At 33.6% G+C, this 12,765-nt stretch overlaps 1 protein-coding gene and 1 pseudogene across 11 annotated transcripts in view; one reads left to right on the forward strand and one right to left on the reverse strand.

Annotated features, from left to right (window-relative positions):
- Dmd (dystrophin) overlaps window positions 1-12,765 on the forward strand; it is a 2,242,690-nt gene that overhangs the window by 1,290,395 nt on the left and 939,530 nt on the right. The gene's annotated exons all lie outside the window — the stretch shown is intronic.
- Window positions 6,035-6,176, reverse strand: LOC128118222 (uncharacterized; annotated as a pseudogene).

The following is a 12,765-nucleotide window of genomic DNA, read 5'->3' on the forward strand; positions in this document are numbered from 1 at the left end:
GCTTCACAGAGTTAAACAAATGAAACACAAAAGAATGCAACACATCTTTGCATCATTAAAAAATGTCCAACAGCATAAACAAATGTAACACATTTTAAAATAATATTCCACAACAGAAGCTTTTGGTGATTTTCATTTTATTAGAAGTTCCTTCACTTATATAGACAATGATACTCTGAGAAGCTATTTTTCTCTATCCATAGATATTTATTTACCTCCATCTGAAAATGATTCTATTATCAAAGTGATATAGTTGAATATCATATATTTTGATTTCTTAGAGTGATAATAAAACGAATGGCATTATAAAAGGAAAAACACTATGAATTCAGAGTATTTTGGGTAGTGGTGAGTTGGCATATTCATTGGAAGAAGTGGTATATTTAAAGTGTGGGCAGCTGGTAGATTGGAAAGGTAGGCAGCATCTAGCTAATAGAAAAGCTCCTTAGTCATGGTAAATCATTTAGTTTTTAGTTTGACTCTGAAGGCAGGTGTTTAGCATGTGGCTTACAGATGATGAATAAAAGATCAGTGATATATTATTACTGTAGAATCAGTGGTATCTTATATGCAATGACTATAGTGGAGAGACATAGATAATGAGTTTCAACTTGTAGTCAACAAGTTTGGTATAGGAAAGAAGGAAATTAATGGTAATTGTCATATATCTTTTATTGGGGTTCAAATATTTAAAGAAAATATTTAAAAATATAGCAGGAATTTTCATTTGATCATTCTAATTTGGAATTTTTACCAAGTTTAGAGTATATTTTAAATGGATAACTAAGTATAACTTTTAACTTTCAGAGCATACATTAGGGTTGGAGATTAATATTAATATTCAATGCTATGTCCCTAGAGGACCTGAGTTTGGTTCCCAGCAGTGACATGGCTATTTAAAATCATCTGTTAATTTAGTTCTAGGGGATTCAATGCCATCTTCTGGTCTCTGAGGAAACAATACATGCATGTTGTACACAGATATATATGATATCAGGCACATATGTACATAAAAGTTTTTTTTAAATAAAAATCTGTTTTAAAATGTAAATTCTTTTCTCCTACTAAAATTATCTGTAACATAGTATTGGACATTTATTCCATGATTTATTATTATAATTTAATATAATTATTAGGGGATTGAAAGATATTATTTAGCTGTGAAGTTATTAAGAGGAATATTTGTTATATTTTGCACATAATGTAATTTTTTTAAAGTTTTTATTGAATTTTGAGATACATTATAAAAAAGCACATAAAATAGTACAGATAAATTTCTAAAAGCTAAGATATTTTTTCAACTAGCCTTTTAATTAAAAATAGAACTTTAACTACATCCCAGAAAACCCCATTTTTCTGTCAATGCTACTCCTATGGATAAGCAATATTATGATTTCTAACAATGTAGATTAGTTTTGTCAAATTTTGAACTTTATATTAATATGTTTAATTTATACATATATTTATATAAATAAGTACATGTGTAATTTAAATATATACATGTATATTTGTTATATATATTATCTATAAATATATAAATAGGATTAACAATAGCATATTTTTATATATAGTCATAAGTTACTCACTGACTTACACTGGGTGTTAAATTGATTTCTTCTCTACCTTCTTTTTACACACACTTAGTCTTGATTCAATTAACATAAAATCTATGGCTTTCGCCTTCTTCTGCTCTTCCATATTCATTCGCTCTCTGTGTCTCTTTCTACAAATATCTTAGAAAAATTCTTAAAGTACAGTTTGCAGAACTCATACATCAGAATCATCTTGGGAGCTTGTTAATAATTCTGGTGGCTGAGTCCCTGCCATGGTTTATGAATCTGACAAAGAAGACAGCACTTTGTCCTCTCATGTCTCTCTAGTAGATAAAGTCTTCCTAGAATACTCTTTGCTGGGACTCTCATTAAGTAAGTTGTCAGGTTACTTTTATGTCCAGAGTCTAATATTACATAAAGTCATCTACAACAGTTCTCACCAGAAGAAATATTCTGGTATCTGTCATCCTCTATTAATGCATTTATCTCTGTCTGAATTATAGTGTAGTTACTTGCACACCTGCCTGGCTTACTATCTCTGTTATGATACCTTAGAGAGCCATGACTTGACATTTCCTTGTGTTCTCTACTCTAGTGAGTACAATCATTTACAAATAGTGAGTTCTAAATAAGTATTCATTGAATGGAATCCACAAGACTAGGAGAATTTTTTTTTTTTTGGTTTTTTTGAGACAGGGTTTCTCTGTGTAGCTTTGCGCCTTTTCCTGGAACTCACTTGGTAGCCCAGGCTGGCCTCGAACTCACAGAGATCCGCCTGGCTCTGCCTCCCGAGTGCTGGGATTAAAGGCGTGCGCCACCACCGCCCGGCAGACTAGGAGAATTTTATCCCCTAGGATTATTAAGAAATTAAATCTGTAATTCCAAAGGATTAGACTTTAACATAGCTTGAGGCATATGGGTCTAATATAGTGTTATTAAAAACTCGTAAGATAACCATCATTATCACCTGAAAGATCATGATAGTTAATTTTCAGGTGGTTGCAATGACTCCCAATACAGAAAGAGTTGCCAAAAAATAAATACCTGCATATTTTATTTACCTGCCAATGCCCTAATTAAATTTGATTTGCCCACAGTAGTGGTTTTAGTGAAAACAAGAAAATATGTGAATGTCAATGTATTTAAATTGTGAGGATTCCTATTGCATTTTTTTACAACCTTAGCAAATTACCTGTGGGACTGGTTGGTACCTTCAATTAAGAATTCTGTATATAGAGGAATTGTTTTAATAGTTCGTGTTCAGTTTTATAGGTAGCCCTCTCCTTCCTTTTTTTTTTTTCAAAATAACAAAATGGTTTCTATTTCTATTACTGTGGAAAAATTATGTGACAAAAGAATTTTAAAGAATCAAGTGTTTATTTGGGTTTATAGTTCCAACAGGATGCACTGCATAATGGCAGCTAAAACATGATGAAAAGCAGAGGAAGAATTGGAGCAGGACACTAGCAGATCAGGTTGCATCTGTACTCAAAATGCAGATTGTAAACAGGAATTGGATTATAAAACTTCAAGGCTTATCCTATTCATTCACTTCCTTTACCAAGAATCCACTTCCTAAAGGTTCCCCAGCCTTTCCAAACAGCACCATTAGCTATGGATTAAATGTTCAAACCCATGAACCTGGGGTAAAGGGCATTTTACATTCAAAGTGCAACAAAAATGTTTCATCACTAATAAATTATATTTTTGTTTGGCGTTTGAAAAAATAAGAAGTGTAATGAAATGGTATTAACTTTTCTCTAAGTGCACTTCTAATATTGGATCTCTGAGATCTCCTACTTCAATTCAGCCTCCTTTCTCTCTACATTGCCTTTTTCCTCTCCAGTCTCCTCAAAATTCCTCTTAAAGCAAAAATCTTCTCTTGCCTTGATTTGAGGACAAGATAAAGATGCAAATGTTAATTCTATAATCCAATTTTCCAACTTTTTTCTTATAGCTCTCTTCCCTTCTCTTAGACCCTCCCCCTACCGCCATTTCACCTTCATAATTGACCTAGAAAGCAACCTGAATTTCATTATTCTATTCAGTCTTTTTTCTTTGTATGTGTTCTATCGTAAAACGGTTCAGAAAACTTGTCTACAAATGGCCACATTATAAACATTTAATGCTATTTGGTCTTTGTTTCAGTTACTCAGCTGTGCTTTGGTAGTATAAAATGTATACCCAGAAAACAAATGTGTAATGAAGCCTGGTTTTGTTCCAATCAAACTTTATTTACAGGCAATGAAATTTGAATCCCTTATCATTTTCATGTATCAGAAAATATTATTCATTTATTGGCTTTTAAGTCACAAAAATTCATTACTGGCCTTTGTGCAAAGTAGCAAACAGGAGTTGCCTTATTCGCTGAAGTTAATTGACATTTTTTTTCAAAATAGTGTATTAATCTCCACTTTTCATTACTTGTGTGGTATTTTAGTTAGGATTTCTTTTGCTGTCATGTAACATATTGACAAAAAAAGAAAGAAAAGAAAAAAAAAAAGAAAACTTTGGCAGTAAGGGGTTAATTCATTTTATAGCTCGCCTACCAACTAGCAAAGTCAGGGAAGGAAACTGGAAGCAGAAACCAATGCAGAAGTCATGGGGGAGTGTTAGTTACTATCTTGATCCTCATGACTTGCTCAGCTTGCTTTGCTATACTATCCTAAACCACATGTCCAGCAGTGGTGTCACCCGCAATGAGCTAGGCCGTCCAATATCAATCATCAATTAAAAAATATATCTTACAAACTTGCCTACAAGCCAATCCTGTTGTATGCATCCTTATGGTCTTAATACAAACCCAGAGCCAGATATTGAGGTAAGTACTGAAAGATCAGAGAGGCAAAGGAACGAGGCACAGTCACTTTTCACTTCACCAACTCTATGAATCCTCTGACCGAATGTCTCTGAGTCCTCAGCCGAAAGGGCCTCTAGTTCCTGTCTCCTCACACCTTATATGCCTTTCTCTGCCCAGTCATTTCACTTCCTATCTCAACCTTCCTAGTGCTGGGATTAATGGCGTGTGTGCTTCCCAAATACTGGGATTAAAGGCGTGTGACCTCTACAGCGAATTCTGTGGCTAGTTCTGTTCTCTGATTTTCAGGCAAGCTTTATTAGAGTACAATAAATTATCACCACACAATCCTATGGTGGCATTTTCTCAGTTAATTTCTATTTCCCTAAATGACCCTAGGATGTCAAGTTGATATAAAAACAAGACAGCACAAGTGGTGAATGCACTCTCTTCAACATCTCACATCTTTAAAAGACGTATTTATTTTTATGTGGATATGAGAGTTTTGCCTAAAAGTATGTATGTGCACCCTATGCATTCTTGGTACCAACAAGAGGAAAGAAAAGAGTGTCAGATACACTAGAACTGGAGTTACAGATGGTTGTAAGTCATGATGTGGATGCTGGGAACCAAACACATGCCCCTTGAAAGACAACAAAGTTCTCTTAACTGTTGGGTGATCTTCCAAGCCCCCAATTTTTATTGTTATTTGAAAACTTAATAGAGTCTAAAATAAGATCACTAAGACCATCTTTCCTTTGCAAGTGGGATGATGGTAGAGTTTCATATGCAATTGAAAGATATAAGTCACAGTTTCAAGTACAGATACACACCATATATGCTTCTGCACGCATTCAGGAAGATGAGATAGTGAAATAAGAGTTTATCTATGATTTTATAGCCATAGTATTAATGATATGAAAATATGTGTGTACTTGTGAAATGTAATAACTTTCTAATTTATTAGAAAGCAACAAAATAAACCTAGAGATTTCTTAAGGTCTCTTCAAACTCTGATTTATTGCTCACACACGGTAATTTGCCAAATGACACTCTAGTGAATTCAAAGAATTAATGTTCTTCCCTAAGTGACTTACACTGGGAGAGTGAAAAACTACAGCAATTTGCCAATTAAGGAAAGAAGCAATGTATTCAGAGTCAGGAATAGTGGGTAAAGGCACTAAGAAGGTTGTGTTAACCACTTAGTTCAAGAAACATAATTCATCTCCAATTTTTGCTTAAAAATTACTAAATGAAGTGATGAATACATTTTTGCATATGTGAATTTTTCAGAATGGCTGTATGACAATTTCTGCTAGTACCTTCACAGTTAGCTGCATCCAGGATATTTATTTATTAACTGGTTCTGGGTAAATTCCAAACCTTTATCATTAAAAGAGAATGTTCAGTAGCAGGGGGTAAATGATAAAACTCTGCAGCAATAGAAGTAGGTGTTAAAGGAAATGGTAAAGTCATAAGAAACTGTTCTTCAATGCTACATGAGATTTTTAATAGCTGATTTATCTTTAATTTATAGTATACAATTATCAGAGTACTAAATATAATGAGAAACTATTAAAACCTGTTTTATTTTTATTCATCTATTGTATTAGTTTTTTATTATTATTATTACCTATGATTTTAGAACCAACCTCATCAGTATCATAATGCTTTTGTGCTCTCTTATATTCTTTCTTAGATGTATCAAAACTCATACTGAACACGGAGTTTTGGGTTGCTAAAGATGATTTTATTTCTGTACCTGTCTAATCTGCCTCTGTCCCCTGCTTTGATTTTTAATGTATTCATAATCATTAAGAACCACATCCCACTTTATTGTAAAATGATTAAAATGTATTTGAAGCACTAACATAGAAAAGCACTTAAACATTTCCGGGACCCTTTAATCTGTATTTTTAAAACAATCAAGACAATTATTGGTCAAGAAAGTTTGAAACGAAATTGGGTCTTTTTAGGCTTTGGAATTAAATGACTAAAACATAATCTTTTTAAATTAGAAGTCATTGTTTCTTTTTCATCAGAAGCACACTGTCATTTTAATGAAGGGCCACAGTATTTCCATGGAAACTGTGTGCCATGGTTCGCTATCCTTTGGTGTATTATATGGTGAAAAAGGGAACTTTTGGTATTGAAGATTCCATCTGAAGGGAGATTAGTTTACCCTGAAGTCTCAAAGTGGTAAACACCAGTGGGCATTGGTATGATGATCTTCTAGAAACTGTTATAAGCATAAAAACTTTCCTGTCAGGTTTCTCAGCTAACTTAGAGGCACTTCATTCCATACTCCAAGGAAAGATACTAAGAGGAGGTGAAATGTATTTTCTCACTGGTTGCTTCCTGGTGGAGGGAACAATAGAGTGGGGGCTCTAGGCTCTGTCCCCAGGGTGTAAAGTCATGTGGACATATGTAGCAGGAATCTTAAATGGTCTTATTCATAAGAACAAACCTAGAGCCACGTATTGGGGTGAACACTGGAAGATCATAGAGACAGAACAAGCCACAGCTAACGACACCTGGCCAACTTCTCAGCTGATCTTGTTTCCTCAGACTGGAAGTCTCTGTGTCCTCATATCGAAATGGCTCTCCGTTGAACTGTGCTGCTCAAAACCTAAAAGCTTAATCAGCCAAATGCTTCTAGTTTCTGGTTCTCACGCCTTATATACCTTTCTGCTTTCTACCATCACTCCCTGGGATTAAAGGCTCACTTTCTGGGATTAAAGGCGTGTGTCACATGCTTGGCTGTATCCTTGAACAGATGGATTTCTGCCTCTGGAATGCTAGGATTAAAGGCGTGTGCTACCACTGCCTATCCTAAGTGTCTAGTGGCTTTTCTGTTCTCTGACCCCAGATAAGTTTATTAGAGTACACAATATTTTGGGGAACACAATACCACCACAGACATAGGTCTTTGTTAACTTAATGAGCCAGGAAGTGAATTTTAACTTGATTGCCTGCCATGTTTCATAAGAACCATGAGATCCTGAAGAAACTTTGAAAACAGAAGGCATTTTTTTTAAAGAAAGGATGGAAACAGAAATCTTTAGTCATTAGATTATTTTCTCTAATATTATACAATGTGTGTGAAAACATCATGTGATACCACATAATGTTTGCAGATTTTATGCATCCATTACAAATGCTACATGTAAGCAATTCAAATGATCAAATGAAAGGGTATATTTTCAAATAACTTTTGAAACTTGTTACCAAACTGAATTTAAGTAATAAGGAAAGCATGTCTTTAGACTAGATGGTCAAGGGGCTTGAAAGATTATGTATCATGTTACATATTTTTGTATTCAATTCCTAAAAAGTGCATAATAGTTTATAACAGTTGAACAGATGGAAATATTTCAAGTCATCTAAAACCATTTTTTCACCACAAGGAAGATAGAGACACTTGTGCATATAATGTGCAAACCTGTGGCAATACAGTTTGTACAAATATCTCATAGAGTTCTTAGATTATTGACATTGAAGTAATTTCAATAAATTCACAAGAATGGAAAAATCAATTTCAATGAAAGCTTTAATGGATTTGAAATTACCATTTTAACTTTAAATTGTTTTGTTAGATTTATTATTGAAGATAAAATAAGGTCAAAAAAAGAAAAAAAACATTGGGTATTACATATACTTTTTACATAAAGGATCTTGGTAGGTCCTCAAGGTTAACTCTCCCTGCTTCCAAATTTTTCTCTGAATAATAGTCATCACAAATAGTCTCATGTTTTCAGGCTGATGTATCCCATTGTGGGACTTATAAAAGCAGGACTATATACCCAAAGTTCTCAGTCACCAAATTTATTTCTATATTAGGTAGATCATCTCAAATATTATTTTTTATATATTTCATGTTTATCCAAATAAGCATGAAATTTCACCTAACATCAATTTTAGATGAATTATGTCTTGCAATTCTCTTAAAATGTTATTTTGTTAGGGCTTGAGCTCTTTGATATCCTACCAAAAAGTAATGTGAAGAATGCCAGTTCCTAAAAGTATCACACATAACAAAATTTGAGTAAGAAGTAATGTCAGGGATCTTTTACTTCTTTGATCACAATGGGAGTACTTTTCCTTTGATATAACCAGTTGGTACTTTATTGCTGAGGAAAGTATGTTAATGCTGAAAATTATAAGCAGTGGGCCCTAAGAAAATCATTCCATTCCACAGAAAATATTAAGTTAATGTCTTTTTATGTATGAGACAATGCATTTGACATATACATCCCCCAATTTCTGTCATAGATAATGTATATATAACCAGAACTTTTCCCATCCAGTTGGGACTTTCTAAAGCCTATGTTGTCATGTAACTTTATTTTCTTGGGGGGGGTGGCTTTTTGAGCCAGGGCTTCACTATGTAGCTCTGGCTGACCTCAAACTCATGATGTAGAGTAGGCTGATAGTTATTTACTGATATATTTAAGATATAAAATATGTCAAGATTAATTTGTGCTGATAGAAGTAATCCTATTACTACATTATGAGTAAAATTATGTATTCCATAGGGATATTTATTATTACTTTGTGTGATTGTGCTCTCAGCTACATAAGGTACTCATAGTGATATGCTCAATAGAAAAAAAAATGTCACAGAAGTTAAAATGGGTTGCAGCTGGACTCTTTAGTTCCCTTTTGGGAAAATAGCAGATCAGGTGGGGGTAGGCATGCTAGGTTAATATAGCATAATAGAATTAACTCATCAGAATGTAATATAGTTTTTAAGAGCCCAGTATATACACAAACTACGCAAATATTTTTCATGTACAGCTTATTTAATCCACAGATACTGAACTTGTAGTTTGGAGGTTAACTTTGCAAACAAATATATGCATATATAGAATATTTTGTTTTCTCTCAAGTAAATGAATGTGATGACAATTTAAGCATTACTTTTATACATGGGGTGTATTAATAAATGACTTTATTTTTATATAAATAAACTTGACTTTATTTTTTCATTTAATCAAATTATCATAGTGTGAAAACAGTAAGTTTTAATTTGAAAATTCACATCACATTCAATTTTTACAACAAGGGTGAATGTGTGTGTGTGTGTGTGTGTGTGTGTGTGTGTGTGTGTGTGTCCCAAATTGGCTTTATCCAGTTTTTGAACTATAATTTATTTTTTAAAGAGAGAACTATAGTGTAATAACAGTGGTTTTGGTTAGAGCTACTTCAAGAAAGCAAAAGCAATTATGTACATTCACATAGCACTGACAAGGAGAAACAAAACTTGGGATAGCAAAGAACTTACATTAGTCTTCTTGACATGTTCCTGCAGTGTGATTTATTATGTAGACAATCAGCTCAACTTCTCAAGTTTGATATCCTTGGAATCATTTGAAATTTAAATTTTAATGAAAATTCATTAATTCCAAGTCCAAAAGAAGTGATTCTAATTGCTTTTGAGAAACAGACTATGAAAGAATTCTTTGGCAAATTTTTTCCATCTTTTTTCCTGTTTTTCATTGGTTGCCTTGTAGGTACTTAATTGAAGGTCCTCTGATTATCAGCAAGGGTTGACTTCAGTGAACTCCATGCATTTTTAAAGAATAGACCAGATGTTTAAAGGATCAACAGTAGCATCAATAGCATGCTAGTGTGAATGCAAAATTTTAATTGTCTACGAGAAGCAAATAAAAAGCATAAACTCTCCCCTTTTTAGCCTGAAGGAGATGAATGCCTAAGATGCATTTTAAAAATGAATGAAGTATGAGGTACAAAAGAATTTGATTAGGAAAGTATTAGTAATATAATATATATTCTATTTACTTCTTTAGCTTACCATACATTCACATACATGTGTATGAACACAGAGAGGGGTAGAGGGAGAGGCAGAGCAGAGAAATAGAGACAGAGACAAAAAGACAGAGGGAGACAGAGAAGTTGTTTGACACACAAGCAAATAAGTATTATAGACAATCTAGAGAAATATATTGTAATGATGATTTAATATTAAAAAATCCTGTCACATGCTAAGGCGAAATTGTCTGGGGAGAGCAGGACATTATGGCTCACATTTAAGCCATTCACTGGTTTAATATTTGGCAGGGTCTAAATTAATATATGTGCTTTCATTGCCAGAATTAATGATTCAATATTACAGAACTACTTAAAGATTGTTAACGTCTTCTGAAGATGGCATTCAAAGTTTCTGGTGAATATGCATTTTGAAACTCTGAGTGGCACAAAAATGACAAGGTAGACAGGTAAAAGAATAATTCCATATACATGCACATACATGAAATTCATCATATTGATAATATATAATAAATTTATACATCATTTACATAAAACCACATTTCAATTAACATTTAATGTGTAAGTAAAATAGATGTCCTAACATTGTGCAATTCATAATTTAAAGAATTATGATAGTTTGTATCATGGAATAAATTGTTATTCTAATAAAAGTAAACATTTCTCCCATAGATGCATGAATATATGAGATTATTCATTTATTGATGAAGTTAACTCAAAACTTTTAATATTAACCTTGAGTTTTGTAGCACTATTAGCTCAAATTATCTATGAATTTTCAACATAATTCTTATATGCTTAGTCTGATGTTTTACAATTTCAAATGTAATTTAGGAATCAAATTTCAGTATGCTATATGAGGAAAAACATCATATTAGAAGAATTTATACGATGTATGTTGTGAAATTTTTGAACAAACATGGATAACATAAGGATAAATACTTTACTTCATGGAATCATGAGTTTTCTACTTATTGGGTCTAGACATTTTAGAGCTGGGAACGTGTGAAAAAGACATTTTAATGATAAAATTTTATCTTCAGATTATTATTGTACTACTTGTCATAGACAAATTTTCATTTTCTTTCACTGCCTGGGACAAAATCTTGGCAATATGTTCAGTGTGGATGTATGTTAGTTAGACTATAATATACTCAATTTATAGACTAATAAGTTGCTTAAGATTGAGGTTTGTAAAACCTATAGGCGTTGACCACTCCCAAGTATAAATCACATCCTTTTTAACCTAAAAATTATCCTGGAGGCATCTTCAGGTTTTGTGAAAGGATAAGAAACATAACTATGTGATGTGTATTTTAATACTCATTTCACACTATTTTTAGAACTATGTATTGACCTGCTTAGTAGTTTTTTGTCAACACACTGAGATACTTCATCTCATTAATTGAAATGAGCAATAGGACCCCATTGTATCTATGGAATTGGTAAGTAGGTGCCAGTAAAATTACAAAGCATCAAGATAGCAAATACTTTCAGTGTAAGAAGTAAACAAGTAATAGCCTAACTCATGTTCTCTCCATTTAGAGATCTACTACCCAGTTTGTGGTACCTGGATATAACTAAGGAGGTCAAGAGTATTTCTTTCTTTCATCTTCCCTAGCCTATATTTATAGTGCTTCATAAGCTTCAGAACTTTGAGAGAACCTGTGGAGAAGAAGAAAGCTTGGATTTGGTCATAGTGGCACTCGCATCTAATCTTAGCACTCAGGAGGCAAGAACAGGAGTTGAAGATCAGCCTGTCTATATAACAATTCTCCATCCCAACACATACACACACACACATACACACACACACCACCACCACCACCACCACCAGCAACAACAACAATAACACTACCATAGACCAAACAATGTTTGCTATTTCTTCATACAAATAACGATGAAATTCTTTTGAGAGCTTCTCTGTCAGTCTGGTGTTCAGCTGGATTTTATCATCCCTATTTTACACATGAAGAAGCTGAAGCAAAAAAAGAAAAACTTAAATAGTTCTCTTAGGTTGTTCAGTACATGTATTCTCCAGTCAGGATTTGGGCATATAACTTTATTTTTCTCTTCATCACTGTCCAATAATGTTTCTGTATTACTCAAAATGCATTTTAACTACAAATCTAATATTTGAAAGTAAATCCAAAATGGCAAGACTAGGTTTCAATAACTTGGTAGATGTCATATTATCATATTCTTGTCTTTTCACATACCCCACATTTTCATTAAAGCGATTTTCACTCTGGACACTGTAGCTAATGTTTTCCTGCCTGGCCCACAGTCAGGACAAATCTCTGTCACCCGCCAGTCCCACAGCCTCTCAGACCCGACCAAGTAAACACAGAGACTTATATTGGTTACAAACTGTATGGCCGTGGCAGGCTTCTTGCTAACTGTTCTTACAGCTTAAATTAATCCATTTCTATTAATCTATACCTTGCCACGTGGCTTGTGGCTTACCGGTACTTTACATCTTTCTTATCCTGATGGCGGCTGGCAGTGTCTCCCCCACCCAGCTTCCTGTTCTCTCAATTCTCCTCTCTGTTAGTCCCGCCTATACTTCCTGCCTGGCCACTGACCAATCAGTGATTTATTCATTGACCAATCAGCAACACATTT

Source organism: Peromyscus californicus, unplaced genomic scaffold (assembly GCF_007827085.1).
Source record: "Peromyscus californicus insignis strain IS unplaced genomic scaffold, ASM782708v3 Scaffold_10__1_contigs__length_136768540, whole genome shotgun sequence".
NCBI lineage: Eukaryota > Metazoa > Chordata > Mammalia > Rodentia > Cricetidae > Peromyscus > Peromyscus californicus.